This window comes from Sciurus carolinensis, unplaced genomic scaffold, assembly GCF_902686445.1.
Source record: "Sciurus carolinensis unplaced genomic scaffold, mSciCar1.2, whole genome shotgun sequence".
Classification (NCBI taxonomy): domain Eukaryota; kingdom Metazoa; phylum Chordata; class Mammalia; order Rodentia; family Sciuridae; genus Sciurus; species Sciurus carolinensis.
In genome coordinates, this window is record NW_025920173.1 from 648,978 (window position 1) to 654,713 (window position 5,736).

Below are 5,736 nucleotides of genomic sequence, written 5' to 3' on the forward strand. Positions count from 1 at the left end.
TAAAGGAGCTTGCTTTGCGGCCTTCTTGTCGGAGGCAGCCTTCGTGGGGGATGCAGACCTCGAGGAGAGGCAGAAAGTCAGAGGGCGACAGCCGTCCTTCCCCTGGCCTCCACAGGATGGACAGCCGGCGTCCAAAGGCAGAGGCGAGCGGAGCCCGGCGCGTGCGGGTCCGAGGCCAGCGGTTAGAGCAGCGCCCGGAAGGATGGGCCGGTCCCTGAGCTGGAGCTCGTCCCGCTCCTGGCACACCAAGAGGAGCAAGCACAACAAGAAGTGCAGCCGGTCCCAGTCGCGGTCGCAGGGCAAGAAGCGCGTGCGCAAGCGTTTCAAGTCCTGGGAAAATAAACACAACCGGCAGCGGGAGTGGCGGGCTCGCGCGCCACCAACACGCCCCTGTCCCGGCGAGAGCGGGACCGGGAGCGCGCCTCGTCCCCGCCCGACCGCTTTGACATCTATGGGCGCATGGTGAGCGAGCGCAGCAGCCTGGAGGAGAAGCAGAAGCGAGAGGAGAGGAGAAGAAAGAGGAGTTCGAGCGGCAGCGAAAAATTCCGCAGCAGGAAATAGAAGAAAAACTCATCGAGAAAGAAACAGCACGAAGAGTAGAAGAACTAATGGCAAAAAGGGTAGAGGAAGAATTGGAGAAGAGAAGGATGAAACTGAGAGAGAAGTACCCCGAAGGTGGAGGAAGCCAAAGCGCATCATGGAAAAGCAGTTGCTCCAAGAACTCGAGCAACAGAGACAAGCTGAGCTTGCAGCACAAAAAGTTAGAGAGGAGGAAGAACATTCAAAACGTGAGGAGCTAGAGCGAATACTAGAAGAGAATAACCGAAAAATTGCAGAAGCACAAGCCAAACTGGCTGAAGAACAGGTGAGAATTGTTGAAGAACAAAGAAAGATTCATGAGGAAAGGATGGAACTAGAACAAGAACGACGTCAACAAAAAGAACAAAAAATTATCCTGGGCAAGGGGAAGTCCAGGCCAAAACTGTCCTCATTAAAAACTCAGGATTAAATTGCAAACTCTGAACTTTTTACAAAGAAAAATGGAAAAACTTTGTATGGTAGCTTCATGTTGAAATGGTTTTGTTTTTGTTTTTTTGTTTGTTTTGTTTTTTGTTTTTGTTTTTTTAATTTGGAAAATCTGGAAAGTTAGCTTTTTCTAATAGGGGCTATGCTCTGCAATCCCTTCTATTTTTATTTTTCTCCCTTAACTTCCATTAAGGCAAATCCTTATCAGATCGTTGCTGTCTTCTAAAAAGTGATATTTTTTTCACCTGTTTCAATTCTGTGTTGAAGTCTGAAGAAGAGAAGATCACTATGTAACAAGATGGTCTGATGAGGTTTTTACTGACACTCTGAGTTCAGGGTTATATTCTGTTCATTACATCATAATGCTGGTTTTGCTGATGTTTGTTTTTTTATATCATTATAAAAAAAAGAAAAAGTTGGTAATTGCATTGGAAAATCCCCAGCATGTGTAGACATGTGTGGTGTATTGTTAAACCAGTATCTTTGTGATACTCTTGCCTTGATGTTCCCAATACAGGTAAGGAATAGTTGGTCAAATCTGATAAAAAAAAAAAAATATATATATATATATATATATATACAGTTCAGTATTGTCTCTGTTCAATTTGTTTTTATTTCATTAACAAAATCAAATCAGCATTCCCCTTTGTGTAAATAAATGATTTTTTTATTGTTTTTCTTTTTTTAAATTTATTTTTATTGTAAACAAATGGGATACATGTTGTTTTTGTTTGTACATGGAGTAACAGCATACCATTTGCATAATCATACATTTACTTAGGGTAATGATGTTTGATTCATTCTGTTATTTTCCTTCCCCCCCACCCCTCCCACCACTCTTTTCCCTCTATACAGTCCCTCCTTCCTCCATTCTTCCCACCTCCCACCCCCCATTATCTCACTTATCAGTGAGATCGTTCATCCTTTTGGATTTTTGAGATTGGGGTATCTCGCTTAACATGATATTCTCCAATTTCATCCATTTGCCTGCAAATGCCATAATTTTATTATTCTTTATAGCTGAGTAATATTCCATCGTATATATATATATATATATATATATATATATATATATATCACAGATTCTTTATCCATTCATCAATTGAAGGATATCTAGTTTGGTTTCACAGTCTGGCTATTGTGAATTCAGCAGCTATGAACATTGATGTGGCTGTATTTCTGTAGTATGCTGATTTTAAGTCCTTTGGGTATGGGCTGAAGAGTGGGATAGCTGGGTCAAATGGTAGGTCCATTCCAAGCTTTCTAAGAATCTCCACACTGCTTGTCAGAGTAGCTGCACTAATTTGCAGCCCCACCAGCAATGTATGAGTGTACCTTTTCCCCACATCCTCTCCAACACCTACTGTTTCTTGTATTCTTGATAATCACCTTTCTAATTGGGGTGAGATGGAATCTTAGTGTAGTTTTGATTTGCATTTCTCTTATTACTAAAGATGGTGAACATTTTTTCATATGTTTGTTGATTGCTTGTAGATCTTCTTCTGTAAAGTGTCTGTTCATATCCTTAGCCCATTTATTGTTTGGGTTATTTGTATTCTTGGTGTAGAGTTTTTTGAGTTTTTTATATACTGGAAATTAGTGCTCTATCTGAAGTATGAGTGGCAAAGGTATTCTCCCACTCTGTAGGCTCTCTCTTCGCATTGCTGATAGTTTCCTTTGCTGAGAGAAAGCTATTTAGTTTGAATCTCTCCCAGTTATTGGTTCTTGCTTTTATTTCTTGTGCTATGGGAGTCCTGTTAAGGAAATCTGATCCTAAGCCAACAAGTTGAAGATTTGGACCTACTTTTTCTTCTATAAGATGCAGGGTCTCTGATCTGATTTCAAGGTCCTTGATCCATTGTGAGTTGATTTTTGTGCAGGGTGAGAGATAGGGGTTTAGGTTCATTCTGTTGCATATGTATTTCCAGTTTTCCCAGCACCATTTGTTGAAGAGGCTATCTTTTTTCCATTGCATATTTTTGGCCCCTTTGTCTAGTATGAGAAAATTGTATTTATTTGGGTTTGTGTCCATGTCCTCTATTCTGTACCATTGATCTACCTGTATATTTTGGTGCCAATACCATGCTGTTTTTGTTACCATTGCTTTGTAGTATGGTTGAACTTCTGGTATTGCGATACCCCTGTTTCATTTTTCCTGCTAAGGATTGCTTTAGCTCTTCTGGTTTTCTTATTCTTCCAGATGAATTTCATGATTGCTTGTTCTATTTCTGTAAGATACATCATTGGGATTTTAATTGGAATTGCATTGAATCTGTATAGCACTTTTGGTAGTATGACTATTTTGACAATATTAATTCTGCCTATCCAAGAACACTGGAGCTCTTTCCATCTTCTAAGTTCTTTCTCAGTTTCTCTCTTCAATGTTTTGTAGTTTTCATTGTAGGGATCTTTTACATCTTTGCTTAGATTGACTCCCAGGTATTTTCTTTTTTTTTGAGGCTATTGCAAATGGGGTTGTCTTTCTCTTTCCCTTTCAGCTGTTTCATCGCTTGTGTATAAAAATGCTTTGGATTTATGCGTGTTGATTTTATAGCCTGCTATTTTACTGAATTCATTGATGAGGTCTAGAAGTTTTCTGGAGGAGGTTTTTGGATCCTCTAAATATAGAATCATGTCATCCGCAAATAGTGACAACTTAAGTTCCTCTTTTCCTATTCGTATCCCTTTAATTTCTTTGGTCTGCCTAATAGCTCTGACTAGAGTTTAGAGGACAATGTTGAATAGAAGTGGTGAAAGAGGACATTCCTGTCTTGTTCCCGTTTTTAAAGGGAATGGTTTCAGTTTTTCTCCATTAAGAATGATGTTGGCCATGAGCTTAGCATAAATAGCCTTTACAATGTTCAGGTATGTTCGTACTATCCCTATTTTTTGTAGTGTTTTGAGCATGAAGGGGTGCTGTATTTTGTCAAAGGCTTTTTCTGTGTCAATTGAAATAACCATATGATTCTTATCGTTAAGTCTATTGACATGATGGATTACGTTTATTGATTTACGAATGTTCAACCATCCTTGCATTCCAGGGATGAACCCCACTTGATCCTGGTGCACAATTTTCTTAATATGTTTTTGGATACGATTTGCCAATATTTTGTTAAGGATCTCTGCATCTATATTCATCAAGGATATTGCTCTAAAATTTTCTTTCCTTGATATGTCTTTTCCTGGTTTGGGTATGAGGATGATATTAGCTTCCTAGAATGAGTTTGGTAGGGTACTCTCCTTTTCTACTTCCTGGAATACTTTGAGGAGTATTGGAATGAGTTCTTCTTTGAAGGTCTTGTACAACTTGGCTGAGAATCTGTCTGATCCTGGGCTTTTCTTAGATGGTAGATTTTTCATGGCTTCTTCTATTTCATTGCTTGATATTGATCTGTTTAAATTGTGTATGTCCTACTGGTTTAGTTTGGGAGGATCATATGTCTCTAGAAATTTGTCAATGTTTTTGGTAGTTTCTATTTTGTTGGAATACAGGTTTTCAAAGTAGCTTCTCATTATATTCTGTATGTCAGTGGTGTCTGTCATGATTCCTTTTTCATCACGAATTTTTGTAATTTGAGTTTTCTCTCTCCTCTTTGTTAGTGTGGCTAAGGGTTTGTCTATTTTGTTTACTTTTTCAAAGAACCAACTTTTAGTTTTGTCAATTTTTGAATTGTTTCTTTTGTTTCAATTTCCTTGATTTCAGCTCTGATTTTAATTATTTCCTGTCTACTACTACTTTTGCTGTTCTTCTGTTCTTCATTTTCTAGGGCTTTGAGTTGTATTGTTAGGTCATTTTGTTGTTGACTTTTCATTATTTTCTGGAATGTGCTCCATGCAATTAATTTTCTTCTTAGTACCGCTTTCATAGTGTCCCAGAAATTTTGATATGTTGTATCATCATTCTCATTGACCTCTAAGAATTTTTTTTATCTCCTCCCTGATGGTTTTTGTTATCCATGTTTCATTCAATAGCATATTATTTAGTCTCCAGGTGTTGGAGTAATTTCTCTTTTTTTATTTTGTCATTGATTTCTACTCTCAGTCCATTATGATCTGACAGAACACAAAGCAGTATCTCTATTCGTTTTGCATTTCCTAAGGGCTACTTTGTGGCATAACATATGGTCTATTTTGGAGAAGGTTCCATGTGCTGCTGAGAAGAAAGTGAATCTGCTCATTGATGGATGGAATATTCTATATATATCTATTAAGTCTAGGTTATTGATTGTGTTATTGAGTTCTGTGGTTTCTTTGGTTGTTTTTTGTTTGAAAGATCTATCTAGTGGTGACAGCGGTGTGTTAAAGTCACCCAGAATTATTGTGTTGTGGTCTATGTGATTCCTGAAATTGAGAAAGATTTGTTCAATGTACAGGAATGTACCATTGTTTGGGGCATAAATATTTACTATCGTTATGTCTTCCTGATTTATGGTTCCCTTAAGCATTATGAAATGTCCTTCTTTATCCCTTCTGACTAACTTTGGCTTGAAGTTCACTGTATCTGATATAAGGATGGAAACCCCCACTTTTTTACTGAGTCCATGTGCATAGTAGGTTTTTTCCCATCCTTTCACCTTTAGTCTGTGGATGTCTTTTTCTATGCGATGACTCTCTTGCAGGCAGCATATTGTTGGGTCTTTCTTTTTAATCCATTCTGCCAGTCGATGTCTTTTGATTGATGAGTTTAGGCCATGAACGTTCAGGGTTATT

The 5,736-nt window shown here is 38.3% G+C and overlaps 1 pseudogene; it reads left to right on the top strand.

Annotated features, from left to right (window-relative positions):
• Window positions 1-202: 202 nt before the first annotated feature.
• LOC124974754 (arginine and glutamate-rich protein 1-like) lies at window positions 203-1,009 on the top strand (annotated as a pseudogene).
• Window positions 1,010-5,736: the final 4,727 nt, after the last annotated feature.